This window comes from Phyllobates terribilis, unplaced genomic scaffold (genome assembly GCF_046119375.1).
Source record: "Phyllobates terribilis strain yellow unplaced genomic scaffold, ASM4611937v1 Scaffold_40__1_contigs__length_11209783, whole genome shotgun sequence".
NCBI classification, from domain to species: Eukaryota; Metazoa; Chordata; class Amphibia; order Anura; family Dendrobatidae; genus Phyllobates; species Phyllobates terribilis.
In genome coordinates, this window is record NW_027362800.1 from 9,799,129 (window position 1) to 9,821,255 (window position 22,127).

The 22,127-nt window shown below is 45.0% G+C and overlaps 17 non-coding genes across 17 annotated transcripts; all 17 read right to left on the reverse strand.

Annotated features, from left to right (window-relative positions):
• Nucleotides 1-789: 789 nt before the first annotated feature.
• On the reverse strand, nucleotides 790-980 carry LOC141190389 (U2 spliceosomal RNA). The gene has a single exon (XR_012264416.1). It is a non-coding gene; the product is annotated as a U2 spliceosomal RNA (small nuclear RNA).
• A 1,121-nt stretch (nucleotides 981-2,101) lies between these two features.
• On the reverse strand, nucleotides 2,102-2,292 carry LOC141190390 (U2 spliceosomal RNA). Its single transcript, XR_012264417.1, has one exon. It is a non-coding gene; the product is annotated as a U2 spliceosomal RNA (small nuclear RNA).
• Nucleotides 2,293-3,415: 1,123 nt separating this feature from the next.
• On the reverse strand, nucleotides 3,416-3,606 carry LOC141190391 (U2 spliceosomal RNA). The gene has a single exon (XR_012264418.1). It is a non-coding gene; the product is annotated as a U2 spliceosomal RNA (small nuclear RNA).
• A 1,121-nt stretch (nucleotides 3,607-4,727) lies between these two features.
• Nucleotides 4,728-4,918, reverse strand: LOC141190392 (U2 spliceosomal RNA). The gene has a single exon (XR_012264419.1). It is a non-coding gene; the product is annotated as a U2 spliceosomal RNA (small nuclear RNA).
• A 1,122-nt stretch (nucleotides 4,919-6,040) lies between these two features.
• Nucleotides 6,041-6,231, reverse strand: LOC141184159 (U2 spliceosomal RNA). The gene has a single exon (XR_012258941.1). It is a non-coding gene; the product is annotated as a U2 spliceosomal RNA (small nuclear RNA).
• Nucleotides 6,232-7,351: 1,120 nt separating this feature from the next.
• LOC141185022 (U2 spliceosomal RNA) lies at nucleotides 7,352-7,542 on the reverse strand. The gene has a single exon (XR_012259723.1). It is a non-coding gene; the product is annotated as a U2 spliceosomal RNA (small nuclear RNA).
• A 1,117-nt stretch (nucleotides 7,543-8,659) lies between these two features.
• On the reverse strand, nucleotides 8,660-8,850 carry LOC141190393 (U2 spliceosomal RNA). The gene has a single exon (XR_012264420.1). It is a non-coding gene; the product is annotated as a U2 spliceosomal RNA (small nuclear RNA).
• A 1,120-nt stretch (nucleotides 8,851-9,970) lies between these two features.
• Nucleotides 9,971-10,161, reverse strand: LOC141185023 (U2 spliceosomal RNA). Its single transcript, XR_012259724.1, has one exon. It is a non-coding gene; the product is annotated as a U2 spliceosomal RNA (small nuclear RNA).
• A 1,117-nt stretch (nucleotides 10,162-11,278) lies between these two features.
• Nucleotides 11,279-11,469, reverse strand: LOC141190394 (U2 spliceosomal RNA). The gene has a single exon (XR_012264421.1). It is a non-coding gene; the product is annotated as a U2 spliceosomal RNA (small nuclear RNA).
• Nucleotides 11,470-12,589: 1,120 nt separating this feature from the next.
• LOC141190395 (U2 spliceosomal RNA) lies at nucleotides 12,590-12,780 on the reverse strand. Its single transcript, XR_012264422.1, has one exon. It is a non-coding gene; the product is annotated as a U2 spliceosomal RNA (small nuclear RNA).
• Nucleotides 12,781-13,896: 1,116 nt separating this feature from the next.
• Nucleotides 13,897-14,087, reverse strand: LOC141190396 (U2 spliceosomal RNA). The gene has a single exon (XR_012264423.1). It is a non-coding gene; the product is annotated as a U2 spliceosomal RNA (small nuclear RNA).
• Nucleotides 14,088-15,208: 1,121 nt separating this feature from the next.
• LOC141190398 (U2 spliceosomal RNA) lies at nucleotides 15,209-15,399 on the reverse strand. Its single transcript, XR_012264425.1, has one exon. It is a non-coding gene; the product is annotated as a U2 spliceosomal RNA (small nuclear RNA).
• Nucleotides 15,400-16,520: 1,121 nt separating this feature from the next.
• Nucleotides 16,521-16,711, reverse strand: LOC141190399 (U2 spliceosomal RNA). Its single transcript, XR_012264426.1, has one exon. It is a non-coding gene; the product is annotated as a U2 spliceosomal RNA (small nuclear RNA).
• Nucleotides 16,712-17,830: 1,119 nt separating this feature from the next.
• LOC141190400 (U2 spliceosomal RNA) lies at nucleotides 17,831-18,021 on the reverse strand. Its single transcript, XR_012264427.1, has one exon. It is a non-coding gene; the product is annotated as a U2 spliceosomal RNA (small nuclear RNA).
• Nucleotides 18,022-19,141: 1,120 nt separating this feature from the next.
• On the reverse strand, nucleotides 19,142-19,332 carry LOC141190401 (U2 spliceosomal RNA). The gene has a single exon (XR_012264428.1). It is a non-coding gene; the product is annotated as a U2 spliceosomal RNA (small nuclear RNA).
• A 1,121-nt stretch (nucleotides 19,333-20,453) lies between these two features.
• LOC141190402 (U2 spliceosomal RNA) lies at nucleotides 20,454-20,644 on the reverse strand. Its single transcript, XR_012264429.1, has one exon. It is a non-coding gene; the product is annotated as a U2 spliceosomal RNA (small nuclear RNA).
• Nucleotides 20,645-21,764: 1,120 nt separating this feature from the next.
• Nucleotides 21,765-21,955, reverse strand: LOC141190403 (U2 spliceosomal RNA). Its single transcript, XR_012264430.1, has one exon. It is a non-coding gene; the product is annotated as a U2 spliceosomal RNA (small nuclear RNA).
• Nucleotides 21,956-22,127: the final 172 nt, after the last annotated feature.

Consider the following 22,127-nt stretch of genomic DNA (forward strand, 5'->3'; position numbering starts at 1 on the left):
TGCTGCTGCTGGCTGTCCAGCAGCAGACTGAAGGTGGCTGCTGCTGTGCGCAGGTATATAAAGGCTCAGAGCCTATTATGACACGCGCAGCCAGCGTTCCATTGCCACATTCCGTCTACTGCAGGCGGGATACCTGGATGGCTGAATGTCACTGAGAAGCTCACAGAGACCGCCATAAGCAACAGTTTAAAAGAATGCCACAGACTAATCAACCAAACTTTTTGGGTTGGTTTCTCTTTTATAGTCTGCAGGCATTAAATGAAAGAAGTCAGTGTTCCAGCAGAGGGAGACAACGTTTCAGAAAAGGCATTGTAGCAAACCAAAAAAGAAATTTTAAGCGCAGCAGAGTAACCAGCTCACATACCTGTTAGCTCAGGTGAGTTTAAAAGGCTGCTGTTGATAACAAGGGCATTTGCTAAATAGATGGTGTGTGTGCAACAATATACTGAAAGGTCAATTATATTGTGCAGCTTATCTCACCACCTGTAGTTATTTAGGTGAAAGCTCCAAAATGCTTGCCTAATATGTCTGTTTTTCCAAAAGGAAGTATAGAGGGAGAGCTAGATAGATAGCATTGCATTACATTACATTACATGGCAATGCAATGCACAGTTGCTGAAGTTGAACCAAAATGAGCTTGTCATCTGGCTTCTGCAACTTTTAACATGAAAAATCCAATGAGGAGAAGAAAAGCAAAGCCAAAGAGTCCATCCCAAAATCCGACAAACAAGCAAAATGAACAAAAAGCATTGAATTCAATTCTTTCTGATTTTAGAAACTGCATTAAAGAAGGGGTGCACCGGTCCTGGAGATACTGCAATACCAGGTCAATGCGTGGAGTGGACAGAGCAAGCTCTTTTTCCATCTCCCTGTTCTAAAAATCCATTTAATATATGGTCCCCAGATAGGGGACGTATCAGATATTAAACTGATAAGAACAGATACTACACTTGATCTTAGCCAAAAGGCCGAGAAGCGATAACCAGAATTGGTTTCCGACTACGGTGCCACCCAAGGATTCTGAAAAGTCCATTTGTGGAGATGGCCACCTGGACTCCCGTTAAGAAGACATGCTGTCAACCTCTAGATCCCTCACATGCCTGCACTTTTCGGCTTGCTGCTGCTGCAATCCACGCGTTTTAGATCTGCATAACTCCACCTCTTTTAGCACAGTACCCTCAACCCCCGGCTGTTCCCACCCGCCTCAACACCGTTGGAAGGGAGGAGAACCAATTAAGGCGGGGGGGGGGGTGGAACGAGCAGCTGTCTACCCTTAGCAGGAGGGTTGCTGATTAATTACCTCTCCTGCTGCTGCTGCTGCTGGCTGTCCAGCAGCAGACTGAAGGTGGCTGCTGCTGTGCGCAGGTATATAAAGGCTCAGAGCCTATTATGACACGCGCAGCCAGCGTTCCATTGCCACATTCCGTCTACTGCAGGCGGGATACCTGGATGGCTGAATGTCACTGAGAAGCTCACAGAGACCGCCATAAGCAACAGTTTAAAAGAATGCCACAGACTAATCAACCAAACTTTTTGGGTTGGTTTCTCTTTTATAGTCTGCAGGCATTAAATGAAAGAAGTCAGTGTTCCAGCAGAGGGAGACAACGTTTCAGAAAAGGCATTGTAGCAAACCAAAAAAGAAATTTTAAGCGCAGCAGAGTAACCAGCTCACATACCTGTTAGCTCAGGTGAGTTTAAAAGGCTGCTGTTGATAACAAGGGCATTTGCTAAATAGATGGTGTGTGTGCAACAATATACTGAAAGGTCAATTATATTGTGCAGCTTATCTCACCACCTGTAGTTATTTAGGTGAAAGCTCCAAAATGCTTGCCTAATATGTCTGTTTATCCAAAAGGAAGTATAGAGGGAGAGCTAGATAGATAGCATTGCATTACATTACATTACATGGCAATGCAATGCACAGTTGCTGAAGTTGAACCAAAATGAGCTTGTCATCTGGCTTCTGCAACTTTTAACATGAAAAATCCAATGAGGAGAAGAAAAGCAAAGCCAAAGAGTCCATCCCAAAATCCGACAAACAAGCAAAATGAACAAAAAGCATTGAATTCAATTCTTTCTGATTTTAGAAACTGCATTAAAGAAGGGGTGCACCGGTCCTGGAGATACTGCAATACCAGGTCAATGCGTGGAGTGGACAGAGCAAGCTCTTTTTCCATCTCCCTGTTCTAAAAATCCATTTAATATATGGTCCCCAGATAGGGGACGTATCAGATATTAAACTGATAAGAACAGATACTACACTTGATCTTAGCCAAAAGGCCGAGAAGCGATAACCAGAATTGGTTTCCGACTACGGTGCCACCCAAGGATTCTGAAAAGTCCATTTGTGGAGATGGCCACCTGGACTCCCGTTAAGAAGACATGCTGTCAACCTCTAGATCCCTCACATGCCTGCACTTTTCGGCTTGCTGCTGCTGCAATCCACGCGTTTTAGATCTGCATAACTCCACCTCTTTTAGCACAGTACCCTCAACCCCCGGCTGTTCCCACCCGCCTCAACACCGTTGGAAGGGAGGAGAACCAATTAAGGCGGGGGGGGGGTGGAACGAGCAGCTGTCTACCCTTAGCAGGAGGGTTGCTGATTAATTACCTCTCCTGCTGCTGCTGCTGCTGGCTGTCCAGCAGCAGACTGAAGGTGGCTGCTGCTGTGCGCAGGTATATAAAGGCTCAGAGCCTATTATGACACGCGCAGCCAGCGTTCCATTGCCACATTCCGTCTACTGCAGGCGGGATACCTGGATGGCTGAATGTCACTGAGAAGCTCACAGAGACCGCCATAAGCAACAGTTTAAAAGAATGCCACAGACTAATCAACCAAACTTTTTGGGTTGGTTTCTCTTTTATAGTCTGCAGGCATTAAATTAAAGAAGTCAGTGTTCCAGCAGAGGGAGACAACGTTTCAGAAAAGGCATTGTAGCAAACCAAAAAAAAATAAATTTTAAGCGCAGCAGAGTAACCAGCTCACATACCTGTTAGCTCAGGTGAGTTTAAAAGGCTGCTGTTGATAACAAGGGCATTTGCTAAATAGATGGTGTGTGTGCAACAATATACTGAAAGGTCAATTATATTGTGCAGCTTATCTCACCACCTGTAGTTATTTAGGTGAAAGCTCCAAAATGCTTGCCTAATATGTCTGTTTATCCAAAAGGAAGTATAGAGGGAGAGCTAGATAGATAGCATTGCATTACATTACATTACATGGCAATGCAATGCACAGTTGCTGAAGTTGAACCAAAATGAGCTTGTCATCTGGCTTCTGCAACTTTTAACATGAAAAATCCAATGAGGAGAAGAAAAGCAAAGCCAAAGAGTCCATCCCAAAATCCGACAAACAAGCAAAATGAACAAAAAGCATTGAATTCAATTCTTTCTGATTTTAGAAACTGCATTAAAGAAGGGGTGCACCGGTCCTGGAGATACTGCAATACCAGGTCAATGCGTGGAGTGGACAGAGCAAGCTCTTTTTCCATCTCCCTGTTCTAAAAATCCATTTAATATATGGTCCCCAGATAGGGGACGTATCAGATATTAAACTGATAAGAACAGATACTACACTTGATCTTAGCCAAAAGGCCGAGAAGCGATAACCAGAATTGGTTTCCGACTACGGTGCCACCCAAGGATTCTGAAAAGTCCATTTGTGGAGATGGCCACCTGGACTCCCGTTAAGAAGACATGCTGTCAACCTCTAGATCCCTCACATGCCTGCACTTTTCGGCTTGCTGCTGCTGCAATCCACGCGTTTTAGATCTGCATAACTCCACCTCTTTTAGCACAGTACCCTCAACCCCCGGCTGTTCCCACCCGCCTCAACACCGTTGGAAGGGAGGAGAACCAATTAAGGCGGGGGGGGGGGTGGAACGAGCAGCTGTCTACCCTTAGCAGGAGGGTTGCTGATTAATTACCTCTCCTGCTGCTGCTGCTGCTGGCTGTCCAGCAGCAGACTGAAGGTGGCTGCTGCTGTGCGCAGGTATATAAAGGCTCAGAGCCTATTATGACACGCGCAGCCAGCGTTCCATTGCCACATTCCGTCTACTGCAGGCGGGATACCTGGATGGCTGAATGTCACTGAGAAGCTCACAGAGACCGCCATAAGCAACAGTTTAAAAGAATGCCACAGACTAATCAACCAAACTTTTTGGGTTGGTTTCTCTTTTATAGTCTGCAGGCATTAAATGAAAGAAGTCAGTGTTCCAGCAGAGGGAGACAACGTTTCAGAAAAGGCATTGTAGCAAACCAAAAAAGAAATTTTAAGCGCAGCAGAGTAACCAGCTCACATACCTGTTAGCTCAGGTGAGTTTAAAAGGCTGCTGTTGATAACAAGGGCATTTGCTAAATAGATGGTGTGTGTGCAACAATATACTGAAAGGTCAATTATATTGTGCAGCTTATCTCACCACCTGTAGTTATTTAGGTGAAAGCTCCAAAATGCTTGCCTAATATGTCTGTTTATCCAAAAGGAAGTATAGAGGGAGAGCTAGATAGATAGCATTGCATTACATTACATTACATGGCAATGCAATGCACAGTTGCTGAAGTTGAACCAAAATGAGCTTGTCATCTGGCTTCTGCAACTTTTAACATGAAAAATCCAATGAGGAGAAGAAAAGCAAAGCCAAAGAGTCCATCCCAAAATCCGACAAACAAGCAAAATGAACAAAAAGCATTGAATTCAATTCTTTCTGATTTTAGAAACTGCATTAAAGAAGGGGTGCACCGGTCCTGGAGATACTGCAATACCAGGTCAATGCGTGGAGTGGACAGAGCAAGCTCTTTTTCCATCTCCCTGTTCTAAAAATCCATTTAATATATGGTCCCCAGATAGGGGACGTATCAGATATTAAACTGATAAGAACAGATACTACACTTGATCTTAGCCAAAAGGCCGAGAAGCGATAACCAGAATTGGTTTCCGACTACGGTGCCACCCAAGGATTCTGAAAAGTCCATTTGTGGAGATGGCCACCTGGACTCCCGTTAAGAAGACATGCTGTCAACCTCTAGATCCCTCACATGCCTGCACTTTTCGGCTTGCTGCTGCTGCAATCCACGCGTTTTAGATCTGCATAACTCCACCTCTTTTAGCACAGTACCCTCAACCCCCGGCTGTTCCCACCCGCCTCAACACCGTTGGAAGGGAGGAGAACCAATTAAGGCGGGGGGGGGTGGAACGAGCAGCTGTCTACCCTTAGCAGGAGGGTTGCTGATTAATTACCTCTCCTGCTGCTGCTGCTGCTGGCTGTCCAGCAGCAGACTGAAGGTGGCTGCTGCTGTGCGCAGGTATATAAAGGCTCAGAGCCTATTATGACACGCGCAGCCAGCGTTCCATTGCCACATTCCGTCTACTGCAGGCGGGATACCTGGATGGCTGAATGTCACTGAGAAGCTCACAGAGACCGCCATAAGCAACAGTTTAAAAGAATGCCACAGACTAATCAACCAAACTTTTTGGGTTGGTTTCTCTTTTATAGTCTGCAGGCATTAAATGAAAGAAGTCAGTGTTCCAGCAGAGGGAGACAACGTTTCAGAAAAGGCATTGTAGCAAACCAAAAAAAAATAAATTTTAAGCGCAGCAGAGTAACCAGCTCACATACCTGTTAGCTCAGGTGAGTTTAAAAGGCTGCTGTTGATAACAAGGGCATTTGCTAAATAGATGGTGTGTGTGCAACAATATACTGAAAGGTCAATTATATTGTGCAGCTTATCTCACCACCTGTAGTTATTTAGGTGAAAGCTCCAAAATGCTTGCCTAATATGTCTGTTTATCCAAAAGGAAGTATAGAGGGAGAGCTAGATAGATAGCATTGCATTACATTACATTACATGGCAATGCAATGCACAGTTGCTGAAGTTGAACCAAAATGAGCTTGTCATCTGGCTTCTGCAACTTTTAACATGAAAAATCCAATGAGGAGAAGAAAAGCAAAGCCAAAGAGTCCATCCCAAAATCCGACAAACAAGCAAAATGAACAAAAAGCATTGAATTCAATTCTTTCTGATTTTAGAAACTGCATTAAAGAAGGTGTGCACCGGTCCTGGAGATACTGCAATACCAGGTCAATGCGTGGAGTGGACAGAGCAAGCTCTTTTTCCATCTCCCTGTTCTAAAAATCCATTTAATATATGGTCCCCAGATAGGGGACGTATCAGATATTAAACTGATAAGAACAGATACTACACTTGATCTTAGCCAAAAGGCCGAGAAGCGATAACCAGAATTGGTTTCCGACTACGGTGCCACCCAAGGATTCTGAAAAGTCCATTTGTGGAGATGGCCACCTGGACTCCCGTTAAGAAGACATGCTGTCAACCTCTAGATCCCTCACATGCCTGCACTTTTCGGCTTGCTGCTGCTGCAATCCACGCGTTTTAGATCTGCATAACTCCACCTCTTTTAGCACAGTACCCTCAACCCCCGGCTGTTCCCACCCGCCTCAACACCGTTGGAAGGGAGGAGAACCAATTAAGGCGGGGGGGGGGTGGAACGAGCAGCTGTCTACCCTTAGCAGGAGGGTTGCTGATTAATTACCTCTCCTGCTGCTGCTGCTGCTGGCTGTCCAGCAGCAGACTGAAGGTGGCTGCTGCTGTGCGCAGGTATATAAAGGCTCAGAGCCTATTATGACACGCGCAGCCAGCGTTCCATTGCCACATTCCGTCTACTGCAGGCGGGATACCTGGATGGCTGAATGTCACTGAGAAGCTCACAGAGACCGCCATAAGCAACAGTTTAAAAGAATGCCACAGACTAATCAACCAAACTTTTTGGGTTGGTTTCTCTTTTATAGTCTGCAGGCATTAAATGAAAGAAGTCAGTGTTCCAGCAGAGGGAGACAACGTTTCAGAAAAGGCATTGTAGCAAACCAAAAAAGAAATTTTAAGCGCAGCAGAGTAACCAGCTCACATACCTGTTAGCTCAGGTGAGTTTAAAAGGCTGCTGTTGATAACAAGGGCATTTGCTAAATAGATGGTGTGTGTGCAACAATATACTGAAAGGTCAATTATATTGTGCAGCTTATCTCACCACCTGTAGTTATTTAGGTGAAAGCTCCAAAATGCTTGCCTAATATGTCTGTTTATCCAAAAGGAAGTATAGAGGGAGAGCTAGATAGATAGCATTGCATTACATTACATTACATGGCAATGCAATGCACAGTTGCTGAAGTTGAACCAAAATGAGCTTGTCATCTGGCTTCTGCAACTTTTAACATGAAAAATCCAATGAGGAGAAGAAAAGCAAAGCCAAAGAGTCCATCCCAAAATCCGACAAACAAGCAAAATGAACAAAAAGCATTGAATTCAATTCTTTCTGATTTTAGAAACTGCATTAAAGAAGGGGTGCACCGGTCCTGGAGATACTGCAATACCAGGTCAATGCGTGGAGTGGACAGAGCAAGCTCTTTTTCCATCTCCCTGTTCTAAAAATCCATTTAATATATGGTCCCCAGATAGGGGACGTATCAGATATTAAACTGATAAGAACAGATACTACACTTGATCTTAGCCAAAAGGCCGGGAAGCGATAACCAGAATTGGTTTCCGACTACGGTGCCACCCAAGGATTCTGAAAAGTCCATTTGTGGAGATGGCCACCTGGACTCCCGTTAAGAAGACATGCTGTCAACCTCTAGATCCCTCACATGCCTGCACTTTTCGGCTTGCTGCTGCTGCAATCCACGCGTTTTAGATCTGCATAACTCCACCTCTTTTAGCACAGTACCCTCAACCCCCGGCTGTTCCCACCCGCCTCAACACCGTTGGAAGGGAGGAGAACCAATTAAGGCGGGGGGGGGGTGGAACGAGCAGCTGTCTACCCTTAGCAGGAGGGTTGCTGATTAATTACCTCTCCTGCTGCTGCTGCTGGCTGTCCAGCAGCAGACTGAAGGTGGCTACTGCTGTGCGCAGGTATATAAAGGCTCAGAGCCTATTATGACACGCGCAGCCAGCGTTCCATTGCCACATTCCGTCTACTGCAGGCGGGATACCTGGATGGCTGAATGTCACTGAGAAGCTCACAGAGACCGCCATAAGCAACAGTTTAAAAGAATGCCACAGACTAATCAACCAAACTTTTTGGGTTGGTTTCTCTTTTATAGTCTGCAGGCATTAAATGGAAGAAGTCAGTGTTCCAGCAGAGGGAGACAACGTTTCAGAAAAGGCATTGTAGCAAACCAAAAAAGAAATTTTAAGCGCAGCAGAGTAACCAGCTCACATACCTGTTAGCTCAGGTGAGTTTAAAAGGCTGCTGTTGATAACAAGGGCATTTGCTAAATAGATGGTGTGTGTGCAACAATATACTGAAAGGTCAATTATATTGTGCAACTTATCTCACCACCTGTAGTTATTTAGGTGAAAGCTCCAAAATGCTTGCCTAATATGTCTGTTTATCCAAAAGGAAGTATAGAGGGAGAGCTAGATAGATAGCATTGCATTACATTACATTACATGGCAATGCAATGCACAGTTGCTGAAGTTGAACCAAAATGAGCTTGTCATCTGGCTTCTGCAACTTTTAACATGAAAAATCCAATGAGGAGAAGAAAAGCAAAGCCAAAGAGTCCATCCCAAAATCCGACAAACAAGCAAAATGAACAAAAAGCATTGAATTCAATTCTTTCTGATTTTAGAAACTGCATTAAAGAAGGGGTGCACCGGTCCTGGAGATACTGCAATACCAGGTCAATGCGTGGAGTGGACAGAGCAAGCTCTTTTTCCATCTCCCTGTTCTAAAAATCCATTTAATATATGGTCCCCAGATAGGGGACGTATCAGATATTAAACTGATAAGAACAGATACTACACTTGATCTTAGCCAAAAGGCCGAGAAGCGATAACCAGAATTGGTTTCCGACTACGGTGCCACCCAAGGATTCTGAAAAGTCCATTTGTGGAGATGGCCACCTGGACTCCCGTTAAGAAGACATGCTGTCAACCTCTAGATCCCTCACATGCCTGCACTTTTCGGCTTGCTGCTGCTGCAATCCACGCGTTTTAGATCTGCATAACTCCACCTCTTTTAGCACAGTACCCTCAACCCCCGGCTGTTCCCACCCGCCTCAACACCGTTGGAAGGGAGGAGAACCAATTAAGGCGGGGGGGGGGTGGAACGAGCAGCTGTCTACCCTTAGCAGGAGGGTTGCTGATTAATTACCTCTCCTGCTGCTGCTGCTGCTGGCTGTCCAGCAGCAGACTGAAGGTGGCTGCTGCTGTGCGCAGGTATATAAAGGCTCAGAGCCTATTATGACACGCGCAGCCAGCGTTCCATTGCCACATTCCGTCTACTGCAGGCGGGATACCTGGATGGCTGAATGTCACTGAGAAGCTCACAGAGACCGCCATAAGCAACAGTTTAAAAGAATGCCACAGACTAATCAACCAAACTTTTTGGGTTGGTTTCTCTTTTATAGTCTGCAGGCATTAAATGAAAGAAGTCAGTGTTCCAGCAGAGGGAGACAACGTTTCAGAAAAGGCATTGTAGCAAACCAAAAAAGAAATTTTAAGCGCAGCAGAGTAACCAGCTCACATACCTGTTAGCTCAGGTGAGTTTAAAAGGCTGCTGTTGATAACAAGGGCATTTGCTAAATAGATGGTGTGTGTGCAACAATATACTGAAAGGTCAATTATATTGTGCAGCTTATCTCACCACCTGTAGTTATTTAGGTGAAAGCTCCAAAATGCTTGCCTAATATGTCTGTTTATCCAAAAGGAAGTATAGAGGGAGAGCTAGATAGATAGCATTGCATTACATTACATTACATGGCAATGCAATGCACAGTTGCTGAAGTTGAACCAAAATGAGCTTGTCATCTGGCTTCTGCAACTTTTAACATGAAAAATCCAATGAGGAGAAGAAAAGCAAAGCCAAAGAGTCCATCCCAAAATCCGACAAACAAGCAAAATGAACAAAAAGCATTGAATTCAATTCTTTCTGATTTTAGAAACTGCATTAAAGAAGGGGTGCACCGGTCCTGGAGATACTGCAATACCAGGTCAATGCGTGGAGTGGACAGAGCAAGCTCTTTTTCCATCTCCCTGTTCTAAAAATCCATTTAATATATGGTCCCCAGATAGGGGACGTATCAGATATTAAACTGATAAGAACAGATACTACACTTGATCTTAGCCAAAAGGCCGGGAAGCGATAACCAGAATTGGTTTCCGACTACGGTGCCACCCAAGGATTCTGAAAAGTCCATTTGTGGAGATGGCCACCTGGACTCCCGTTAAGAAGACATGCTGTCAACCTCTAGATCCCTCACATGCCTGCACTTTTCGGCTTGCTGCTGCTGCAATCCACGCGTTTTAGATCTGCATAACTCCACCTCTTTTAGCACAGTACCCTCAACCCCCGGCTGTTCCCACCCGCCTCAACACCGTTGGAAGGGAGGAGAACCAATTAAGGCGGGGGGGGGGTGGAACGAGCAGCTGTCTACCCTTAGCAGGAGGGTTGCTGATTAATTACCTCTCCTGCTGCTGCTGCTGGCTGTCCAGCAGCAGACTGAAGGTGGCTACTGCTGTGCGCAGGTATATAAAGGCTCAGAGCCTATTATGACACGCGCAGCCAGCGTTCCATTGCCACATTCCGTCTACTGCAGGCGGGATACCTGGATGGCTGAATGTCACTGAGAAGCTCACAGAGACCGCCATAAGCAACAGTTTAAAAGAATGCCACAGACTAATCAACCAAACTTTTTGGGTTGGTTTCTCTTTTATAGTCTGCAGGCATTAAATGGAAGAAGTCAGTGTTCCAGCAGAGGGAGACAACGTTTCAGAAAAGGCATTGTAGCAAACCAAAAAAGAAATTTTAAGCGCAGCAGAGTAACCAGCTCACATACCTGTTAGCTCAGGTGAGTTTAAAAGGCTGCTGTTGATAACAAGGGCATTTGCTAAATAGATGGTGTGTGTGCAACAATATACTGAAAGGTCAATTATATTGTGCAACTTATCTCACCACCTGTAGTTATTTAGGTGAAAGCTCCAAAATGCTTGCCTAATATGTCTGTTTATCCAAAAGGAAGTATAGAGGGAGAGCTAGATAGATAGCATTGCATTACATTACATTACATGGCAATGCAATGCACAGTTGCTGAAGTTGAACCAAAATGAGCTTGTCATCTGGCTTCTGCAACTTTTAACATGAAAAATCCAATGAGGAGAAGAAAAGCAAAGCCAAAGAGTCCATCCCAAAATCCGACAAACAAGCAAAATGAACAAAAAGCATTGAATTCAATTCTTTCTGATTTTAGAAACTGCATTAAAGAAGGGGTGCACCGGTCCTGGAGATACTGCAATACCAGGTCAATGCGTGGAGTGGACAGAGCAAGCTCTTTTTCCATCTCCCTGTTCTAAAAATCCATTTAATATATGGTCCCCAGATAGGGGACGTATCAGATATTAAACTGATAAGAACAGATACTACACTTGATCTTAGCCAAAAGGCCGAGAAGCGATAACCAGAATTGGTTTCCGACTACGGTGCCACCCAAGGATTCTGAAAAGTCCATTTGTGGAGATGGCCACCTGGACTCCCGTTAAGAAGACATGCTGTCAACCTCTAGATCCCTCACATGCCTGCACTTTTCGGCTTGCTGCTGCTGCAATCCACGCGTTTTAGATCTGCATAACTCCACCTCTTTTAGCACAGTACCCTCAACCCCCGGCTGTTCCCACCCGCCTCAACACCGTTGGAAGGGAGGAGAACCAATTAAGGCGGGGGGGGGGTGGAACGAGCAGCTGTCTACCCTTAGCAGGAGGGTTGCTGATTAATTACCTCTCCTGCTGCTGCTGCTGCTGGCTGTCCAGCAGCAGACTGAAGGTGGCTGCTGCTGTGCGCAGGTATATAAAGGCTCAGAGCCTATTATGACACGCGCAGCCAGCGTTCCATTGCCACATTCCGTCTACTGCAGGCGGGATACCTGGATGGCTGAATGTCACTGAGAAGCTCACAGAGACCGCCATAAGCAACAGTTTAAAAGAATGCCACAGACTAATCAACCAAACTTTTTGGGTTGGTTTCTCTTTTATAGTCTGCAGGCATTAAATGGAAGAAGTCAGTGTTCCAGCAGAGGGAGACAACGTTTCAGAAAAGGCATTGTAGCAAACCAAAAAAGAAATTTTAAGCGCAGCAGAGTAACCAGCTCACATACCTGTTAGCTCAGGTGAGTTTAAAAGGCTGCTGTTGATAACAAGGGCATTTGCTAAATAGATGGTGTGTGTGCAACAATATACTGAAAGGTCAATTATATTGTGCAGCTTATCTCACCACCTGTAGTTATTTAGGTGAAAGCTCCAAAATGCTTGCCTAATATGTCTGTTTATCCAAAAGGAAGTATAGAGGGAGAGCTAGATAGATAGCATTGCATTACATTACATTACATGGCAATGCAATGCACAGTTGCTGAAGTTGAACCAAAATGAGCTTGACATCTGGCTTCTGCAACTTTTAACATGAAAAATCCAATGAGGAGAAGAAAAGCAAAGCCAAAGAGTCCATCCCAAAATCCGACAAACAAGCAAAATGAACAAAAAGCATTGAATTCAATTCTTTCTGATTTTAGAAACTGCATTAAAGAAGGGGTGCACCGGTCCTGGAGATACTGCAATACCAGGTCAATGCGTGGAGTGGACAGAGCAAGCTCTTTTTCCATCTCCCTGTTCTAAAAATCCATTTAATATATGGTCCCCAGATAGGGGACGTATCAGATATTAAACTGATAAGAACAGATACTACACTTGATCTTAGCCAAAAGGCCGAGAAGCGATAACCAGAATTGGTTTCCAACTACGGTGCCACCCAAGGATTCTGAAAAGTCCATTTGTGGAGATGGCCACCTGGACTCCCGTTAAGAAGACATGCTGTCAACCTCTAGATCCCTCACATGCCTGCACTTTTCGGCTTGCTGCTGCAATCCACGCGTTTTAGATCTGCATAACTCCACCTCTTTTAGCACAGTACCCTCAACCCCCGGCTGTTCCCACCCGCCTCAACACCGTTGGAAGGGAGGAGAACCAATTAAGGCGGGGGGGGGTGGAACGAGCAGCTGTCTACCCTTAGCAGGAGGGTTGCTGATTAATTACCTCTCCTGCTGCTGCTGCTGCTGGCTGTCCAGCAGCAGACTGAAGGTGGCTGCTGCTGTGCGCAGGTATATAAAGGCTCAGAGCCTATTATGACACGCGCAGCCAGCGTTCCATTGCCACATTCCGTCTACTGCAGGCGGGATACCTGGATGGCTGAATGTGACTGAGAAGCTCACAGAGACCGCCATAAGCAACAGTTTAAAAGAATGCCACAGACTAATCAACCAAACTTTTTGGGTTGGTTTCTCTTTTATAGTCTGCAGGCATTAAATGAAAGAAGTCAGTGTTCCAGCAGAGGGAGACAACGTTTCAGAAAAGGCATTGTAGCAAACCAAAAAAGAAATTTTAAGCGCAGCAGAGTAACCAGCTCACATACCTGTTAGCTCAGGTGAGTTTAAAAGGCTGCTGTTGATAACAAGGGCATTTGCTAAATAGATGGTGTGTGTGCAACAATATACTGAAAGGTCAATTATATTGTGCAGCTTATCTCACCACCTGTAGTTATTTAGGTGAAAGCTCCAAAATGCTTGCCTAATATGTCTGTTTATCCAAAAGGAAGTATAGAGGGAGAGCTAGATAGATAGCATTGCATTACATTACATTACATGGCAATGCAATGCACAGTTGCTGAAGTTGAACCAAAATGAGCTTGTCATCTGGCTTCTGCAACTTTTAACATGAAAAATCCAATGAGGAGAAGAAAAGCAAAGCCAAAGAGTCCATCCCAAAATCCGACAAACAAGCAAAATGAACAAAAAGCATTGAATTCAATTCTTTCTGATTTTAGAAACTGCATTAAAGAAGGGGTGCACCGGTCCTGGAGATACTGCAATACCAGGTCAATGCGTGGAGTGGACAGAGCAAGCTCTTTTTCCATCTCCCTGTTCTAAAAATCCATTTAATATATGGTCCCCAGATAGGGGACGTATCAGATATTAAACTGATAAGAACAGATACTACACTTGATCTTAGCCAAAAGGCCGAGAAGCGATAACCAGAATTGGTTTCCGACTACGGTGCCACCCAAGGATTCTGAAAAGTCCATTTGTGGAGATGGCCACCTGGACTCCCGTTAAGAAGACATGCTGTCAACCTCTAGATCCCTCACATGCCTGCACTTTTCGGCTTGCTGCTGCTGCAATCCACGCGTTTTAGATCTGCATAACTCCACCTCTTTTAGCACAGTACCCTCAACCCCCGGCTGTTCCCACCCGCCTCAACACCGTTGGAAGGGAGGAGAACCAATTAAGGCGGGGGGGGGGGTGGAACGAGCAGCTGTCTACCCTTAGCAGGAGGGTTGCTGATTAATTACCTCTCCTGCTGCTGCTGCTGCTGGCTGTCCAGCAGCAGACTGAAGGTGGCTGCTGCTGTGCGCAGGTATATAAAGGCTCAGAGCCTATTATGACACGCGCAGCCAGCGTTCCATTGCCACATTCCGTCTACTGCAGGCGGGATACCTGGATGGCTGAATGTCACTGAGAAGCTCACAGAGACCGCCATAAGCAACAGTTTAAAAGAATGCCACAGACTAATCAACCAAACTTTTTGGGTTGGTTTCTCTTTTATAGTCTGCAGGCATTAAATGAAAGAAGTCAGTGTTCCAGCAGAGGGAGACAACGTTTCAGAAAAGGCATTGTAGCAAACCAAAAAAGAAATTTTAAGCGCAGCAGAGTAACCAGCTCACATACCTGTTAGCTCAGGTGAGTTTAAAAGGCTGCTGTTGATAACAAGGGCATTTGCTAAATAGATGGTGTGTGTGCAACAATATACTGAAAGGTCAATTATATTGTGCAGCTTATCTCACCACCTGTAGTTATTTAGGTGAAAGCTCCAAAATGCTTGCCTAATATGTCTGTTTATCCAAAAGGAAGTATAGAGGGAGAGCTAGATAGATAGCATTGCATTACATTACATTACATGGCAATGCAATGCACAGTTGCTGAAGTTGAATCAAGATGAGCTTGTCATCTGGCTTCTGCAACTTTTAACATGAAAAATCCAATGAGGAGAAGAAAAGCAAAGCCAAAGAGTCCATCCCAAAATCCGACAAACAAGCAAAATGAACAAAAAGCATTGAATTCAATTCTTTCTGATTTTAGAAACTGCATTAAAGAAGGGGTGCACCGGTCCTGGAGATACTGCAATACCAGGTCAATGCGTGGAGTGGACAGAGCAAGCTCTTTTTCCATCTCCCTGTTCTAAAAATCCATTTAATATATGGTCCCCAGATAGGGGACGTATCAGATATTAAACTGATAAGAACAGATACTACACTTGATCTTAGCCAAAAGGCCGAGAAGCGATAACCAGAATTGGTTTCCGACTACGGTGCCACCCAAGGATTCTGAAAAGTCCATTTGTGGAGATGGCCACCTGGACTCCCGTTAAGAAGACATGCTGTCAACCTCTAGATCCCTCACATGCCTGCACTTTTCGGCTTGCTGCTGCTGCAATCCACGCGTTTTAGATCTGCATAACTCCACCTCTTTTAGCACAGTACCCTCAACCCCCGGCTGTTCCCACCCGCCTCAACACCGTTGGAAGGGAGTAGAACCAATTAAGGCGGGGGGGGGGGTGGAACGAGCAGCTGTCTACCCTTAGCAGGAGGGTTGCTGATTAATTACCTCTCCTGCTGCTGCTGCTGCTGGCTGTCCAGCAGCAGACTGAAGGTGGCTGCTGCTGTGCGCAGGTATATAAAGGCTCAGAGCCTATTATGACACGCGCAGCCAGCGTTCCATTGCCACATTCCGTCTACTGCAGGCGGGATACCTGGATGGCTGAATGTCACTGAGAAGTTCACAGAGACCACCATAAGCAACAGTTTAAAAGAATGCCACAGACTAATCAACCAAACTTTTTGGGTTGGTTTCTCTTTTATAGTCTGCAGGCATTAAATGAAAGAAGTCAGTGTTCCAGCAGAGGGAGACAACGTTTCAGAAAAGGCATTGTAGCAAACCAAAAAAGAAATTTTAAGCGCAGCAGAGTAACCAGCTCACATACCTGTTAGCTCAGGTGAGTTTAAAAGGCTGCTGTTGATAACAAGGGCATTTGCTAAATAGATGGTGTGTGTGCAACAATATACTGAAAGGTCAATTATATTGTGCAGCTTATCTCACCACCTGTAGTTATTTAGGTGAAAGCTCCAAAATGCTTGCCTAATATGTCTGTTTATCCAAAAGGAAGTATAGAGGGAGAGCTAGATAGATAGCATTGCATTACATTACATTACATGGCAATGCAATGCACAGTTGCTGAAGTTGAACCAAAATGAGCTTGTCATCTGGCTTCTGCAACTTTTAACATGAAAAATCCAATGAGGAGAAGAAAAGCAAAGCCAAAGAGTCCATCCCAAAATCCGACAAACAAGCAAAATGAACAAAAAGCATTGAATTCAATTCTTTCTGATTTTAGAAACTGCATTAAAGAAGGGGTGCACCGGTCCTGGAGATACTGCAATACCAGGTCAATGCGTGGAGTGGACAGAGCAAGCTCTTTTTCCATCTCCCTGTTCTAAAAATCCATTTAATATATGGTCCCCAGATAGGGGACGTATCAGATATTAAACTGATAAGAACAGATACTACACTTGATCTTAGCCAAAAGGCCGAGAAGCGATAACCAGAATTGGTTTCCGACTACGGTGCCACCCAAGGATTCTGAAAAGTCCATTTGTGGAGATGGCCACCTGGACTCCCGTTAAGAAGACATGCTGTCAACCTCTAGATCCCTCACATGCCTGCACTTTTCGGCTTGCTGCTGCTGCAATCCACGCGTTTTAGATCTGCATAACTCCACCTCTTTTAGCACAGTACCCTCAACCCCCGGCTGTTCCCACCCGCCTCAACACCGTTGGAAGGGAGGAGAACCAATTAAGGCGGGGGGGGGTGGAACGAGCAGCTGTCTACCCTTAGCAGGAGGGTTGCTGATTAATTACCTCTCCTGCTGCTGCTGCTGCTGGCTGTCCAGCAGCAGACTGAAGGTGGCTGCTGCTGTGCGCAGGTATATAAAGGCTCAGAGCCTATTATGACACGCGCAGCCAGCGTTCCATTGCCACATTCCGTCTACTGCAGGCGGGATACCTGGATGGCTGAATGTCACTGAGAAGCTCACAGAGACCGCCATAAGCAACAGTTTAAAAGAATGCCACAGACTAATCAACCAAACTTTTTGGGTTGGTTTCTCTTTTATAGTCTGCAGGCATTAAATGAAAGAAGTCAGTGTTCCAGCAGAGGGAGACAACGTTTCAGAAAAGGCATTGTAGCAAACCAAAAAAGAAATTTTAAGCGCAGCAGAGTAACCAGCTCACATACCTGTTAGCTCAGGTGAGTTTAAAAGGCTGCTGTTGATAACAAGGGCATTTGCTAAATAGATGGTGTGTGTGCAACAATATACTGAAAGGTCAATTATATTGTGCAGCTTATCTCACCACCTGTAGTTATTTAGGTGAAAGCTCCAAAATGCTTGCCTAATATGTCTGTTTATCCAAAAGGAAGTATAGAGGGAGAGCTAGATAGATAGCATTGCATTACATTACATTACATGGCAATGCAATGCACAGTTGCTGAAGTTGAACCAAAATGAGCTTGTCATCTGGCTTCTGCAACTTTTAACATGAAAAATCCAATGAGGAGAAGAAAAGCAAAGCCAAAGAGTCGATCCCAAAATCCGACAAACAAGCAAAATGAACAAAAAGCATTGAATTCAATTCTTTCTGATTTTAGAAACTGCATTAAAGAAGGGGTGCACCGGTCCTGGAGATACTGCAATACCAGGTCAATGCGTGGAGTGGACAGAGCAAGCTCTTTTTCCATCTCCCTGTTCTAAAAATCCATTTAATATATGGTCCCCAGATAGGGGACGTATCAGATATTAAACTGATAAGAACAGATACTACACTTGATCTTAGCCAAAAGGCCGAGAAGCGATAACCAGAATTGGTTTCCGACTCCGGTGCCACCCAAGGATTCTGAAAAGTCCATTTGTGGAGATGGCCACCTGGACTCCCGTTAAGAAGACATGCTGTCAACCTCTAGATCCCTCACATGCCTGCACTTTTCGGCTTGCTGCTGCTGCAATCCACGCGTTTTAGATCTGCATAACTCCACCTCTTTTAGCACAGTACCCTCAACCCCCGGCTGTTCCCACCCGCCTCAACACCGTTGGAAGGGAGGAGAACCAATTAAGGCGGGGGGGGGGTGGAACGAGCAGCTGTCTACCCTTAGCAGGAGGGTTGCTGATTAATTCCCTCTCCTGCTGCTGCTGCTGCTGGCTGTCCAGCAGCAGACTGAAGGTGGCTGCTGCTGTGCGCAGGTATATAAAGGCTCAGAGCCTATTATGACACGCGCAGCCAGCGTTCCATTGCCACATTCCGTCTACTGCAGGCGGGATACCTGGATGGCTGAATGTGACTGAGAAGCTCACAGAGACCGCCATAAGCAACAGTTTAAAAGAATGCCACAGACTAATCAACCAAACTTTTTGGGTTGGTTTCTCTTTTATAGTCTGCAGGCATTAAATGAAAGAAGTCAGTGTTCCAGCAGAGGGAGACAACGTTTCAGAAAAGGCATTGTAGCAAACCAAAAAAGAAATTTTAAGCGCAGCAGAGTAACCAGCTCACATACCTGTTAGCTCAGGTGAGTTTAAAAGGCTGCTGTTGATAACAAGGGCATTTGCTAAATAGATGGTGTGTGTGCAACAATATACTGAAAGGTCAATTATATTGTGCAGCTTATCTCACCACCTGTAGTTATTTAGGTGAAAGCTCCAAAATGCTTGCCTAATATGTCTGTTTATCCAAAAGGAAGTATAGAGGGAGAGCTAGATAGATAGCATTGCATTACATTACATTACATGGCAATGCAATGCACAGTTGCTGAAGTTGAACCAAAATGAGCTTGTCATCTGGCTTCTGCAACTTTTAACATGAAAAATCCAATGAGGAGAAGAAAAGCAAAGCCAAAGAGTCCATCCCAAAATCCGACAAACAAGCAAAATGAACAAAAAGCATTGAATTCAATTCTTTCTGATTTTAGAAACTGCATTAAAGAAGGGGTGCACCGGTCCTGGAGATACTGCAATACCAGGTCAATGCGTGGAGTGGACAGAGCAAGCTCTTTTTCCATCTCCCTGTTCTAAAAATCCATTTAATATATGGTCCCCAGATAGGGGACGTATCAGATATTAAACTGATAAGAACAGATACTACACTTGATCTTAGCCAAAAGGCCGAGAAGCGATAACCAGAATTGGTTTCCGACTACGGTGCCACCCAAGGATTCTGAAAAGTCCATTTGTGGAGATGGCCACCTGGACTCCCGTTAAGAAGACATGCTGTCAACCTCTAGATCCCTCACATGCCTGCACTTTTCGGCTTGCTGCTGCTGCAATCCACGCGTTTTAGATCTGCATAACTCCACCTCTTTTAGCACAGTACCCTCAACCCCCGGCTGTTCCCACCCGCCTCAACACCGTTGGAAGGGAGGAGAACCAATTAAGGCGGGGGGGGGGGTGGAACGAGCAGCTGTCTACCCTTAGCAGGAGGGTTGCTGATTAATTACCTCTCCTGCTGCTGCTGCTGCTGGCTGTCCAGCAGCAGACTGAAGGTGGCTGCTGCTGTGCGCAGGTATATAAAGGCTCAGAGCCTATTATGACACGCGCAGCCAGCGTTCCATTGCCACATTCCGTCTACTGCAGGCGGGATACCTGGATGGCTGAATGTCACTGAGAAGCTCACAGAGACCGCCATAAGCAACAGTTTAAAAGAATGCCACAGACTAATCAACCAAACTTTTTGGGTTGGTTTCTCTTTTATAGTCTGCAGGCATTAAATGAAAGAAGTCAGTGTTCCAGCAGAGGGAGACAACGTTTCAGAAAAGGCATTGTAGCAAACCAAAAAAGAAATTTTAAGCGCAGCAGAGTAACCAGCTCACATACCTGTTAGCTCAGGTGAGTTTAAAAGGCTGCTGTTGATAACAAGGGCATTTGCTAAATAGATGGTGTGTGTGCAACAATATACTGAAAGGTCAATTATATTGTGCAGCTTATCTGACCACCTGTAGTTATTTAGGTGAAAGCTCCAAAATGCTTGCCTAATATGTCTGTTTATTCAAAAGGAAGTATAGAGGGAGAGCTTGATAGATAGCATTGCATTACATTACATTACATGGCAATGCAATGCACAGTTGCTGAAGTTGAACCAAAATGAGCTTGTCATCTGGCTTCTGCAACTTTTAACATGAAAAATCCAATGAGGAGAAGAAAAGCAAAGCCAAAGAGTCCATCCCAAAATCCGACAAACAAGCAAAATGAACAAAAAGCATTGAATTCAATTCTTTCTGATTTTAGAAACTGCATTAAAGAAGGGGTGCACCGGTCCTGGAGATACTGCAATACCAGGTCAATGCGTGGAGTGGACAGAGCAAGCTCTTTTTCCATCTCCCTGTTCTAAAAATCCATTTAATATATGGTCCCCAGATAGGGGACGTATCAGATATTAAACTGATAAGAACAGATACTACACTTGATCTTAGCCAAAAGGCCGAGAAGCGATAACCAGAATTGGTTTCCGACTACGGTGCCACCCAAGGATTCTGAAAAGTCCATTTGTGGAGATGGCCACCTGGACTCCCGTTAAGAAGACATGCTGTCAACCTCTAGATCCCTCACATGCCTGCACTTTTCGGCTTGCTGCTGCTGCAATCCACGCGTTTTAGATCTGCATAACTCCACCTCTTTTAGCACAGTACCCTCAACCCCCGGCTGTTCCCACCCGCCTCAACACCGTTGGAAGGGAGGAGAACCAATTAAGGCGGGGGGGGGGTGGAACGAGCAGCTGTCTACCCTTAGCAGGAGGGTTGCTGATTAATTACCTCTCCTGCTGCTGCTGCTGCTGGCTGTCCAGCAGCAGACTGAAGGTGGCTGCTGCTGTGCGCAGGTATATAAAGGCTCAGAGCCTATTATGACACGCGCAGCCAGCGTTCCATTGCCACATTCCGTCTACTGCAGGCGGGATACCTGGATGGCTGAATGTCACTGAGAAGCTCACAGAGACCGCCATAAGCAACAGTTTAAAAGAATGCCACAGACTAATCAACCAAACTTTTTGGGTTGGTTTCTCTTTTATAGTCTGCAGGCATTAAATGAAAGAAGTCAGTGTTCCAGCAGAGGGAGACAACGTTTCAGAAAAGGCATTGTAGCAAACCAAAAAAGAAATTTTAAGCGCAGCAGAGTAACCAGCTCACATACCTGTTAGCTCAGGTGAGTTTAAAAGGCTGCTGTTGATAACAAGGGCATTTGCTAAATAGATGGTGTGTGTGCAACAATATACTGAAAGGTCAATTATATTGTGCAGCTTATCTCACCACCTGTAGTTATTTAGGTGAAAGCTCCAAAATGCTTGCCTAATATGTCTGTTTATCCAAAAGGAAGTATAGAGGGAGAGCTAGATAGATAGCATTGCATTACATTACATTACATGGCAATGCAATGCACAGTTGCTGAAGTTGAATCAAAATGAGCTTGTCATCTGGCTTCTGCAACTTTTAACATGAAAAATCCAATGAGGAGAAGAAAAGCAAAGCCAAAGAGTCCATCCCAAAATCCGACAAACAAGCAAAATGAACAAAAAGCATTGAATTCAATTCTTTCTGATTTTAGAAACTGCATTAAAGAAGGGGTGCACCGGTCCTGGAGATACTGCAATACCAGGTCAATGCGTGGAGTGGACAGAGCAAGCTCTTTTTCCATCTCCCTGTTCTAAAAATCCATTTAATATATGGTCCCCAGATAGGGGACGTATCAGATATTAAACTGATAAGAACAGATACTACACTTGATCTTAGCCAAAAGGCCGAGAAGCGATAACCAGAATTGGTTTCCGACTACGGTGCCACCCAAGGATTCTGAAAAGTCCATTTGTGGAGATGGCCACCTGGACTCCCGTTAAGAAGACATGCTGTCAACCTCTAGATCCCTCACATGCCTGCACTTTTCGGCTTGCTGCTGCTGCAATCCACGCGTTTTAGATCTGCATA